The 595-nt window shown below is 43.2% G+C and overlaps 1 protein-coding gene across 1 annotated transcript in view; it reads left to right on the top strand.

Moving 5' to 3' along the window:
* LOC106869439 (zinc finger protein basonuclin-2) overlaps positions 1-595 on the top strand; it is a 215,177-nt gene that overhangs the window by 3,416 nt on the left and 211,166 nt on the right. The gene's annotated exons all lie outside the window — the stretch shown is intronic.

The raw sequence follows: 595 nt of genomic DNA on the forward strand, positions 1-595 counted from the left end.
GTGTGTGTGTGTGTGTGTGAGTTTTATTGATTTTATTTTGAATGTGACATCCCATCCAAGTCTAAATCTTTCTCTCTTTCTCTTTCTTTCCCCGCTCACCCCCTCCCATGTGTAAGTCTCTGAATCTCTCCCCCCCCCCTCTCTCTCTCTCCCTCTCTTTGTGTCCTCTTTCCCTCTTTCAAACTACTAGTGCATTTGCAGAAGCGATTGATGTCGCTAAATGACCTCACTTGCCAATGCGACATTCAACTCAAAACAAACCTAGAGAGTCTGACATACCAACACACACACGCGCTTGCGCGCGCGCACCAACACTCATTCACACACACACATACACAGACCCCGCACCCATTCACATACACTGACATGTGTACACGCGTGCTTTTCGGCAGTGCGTGTGCACATGTTCCCATGCGTTCATTTCTGTGTGTGTGTGCACGCGGTTGTATATTGACATTTAGATAGGTAGAAGGAGATTAAGTAGATAGATAAATAAACGGATATATATATATATATATATATATATAGATAGATAGATAGATAGATAGATAGATAGAGAGAGAGAGAGAGAGATAGGCAGAGAGGCAGATAGATA

The sequence above is a fragment of the Octopus bimaculoides genome, chromosome 2 (assembly GCF_001194135.2).
Source record: "Octopus bimaculoides isolate UCB-OBI-ISO-001 chromosome 2, ASM119413v2, whole genome shotgun sequence".
NCBI classification, from domain to species: Eukaryota; Metazoa; Mollusca; class Cephalopoda; order Octopoda; family Octopodidae; genus Octopus; species Octopus bimaculoides.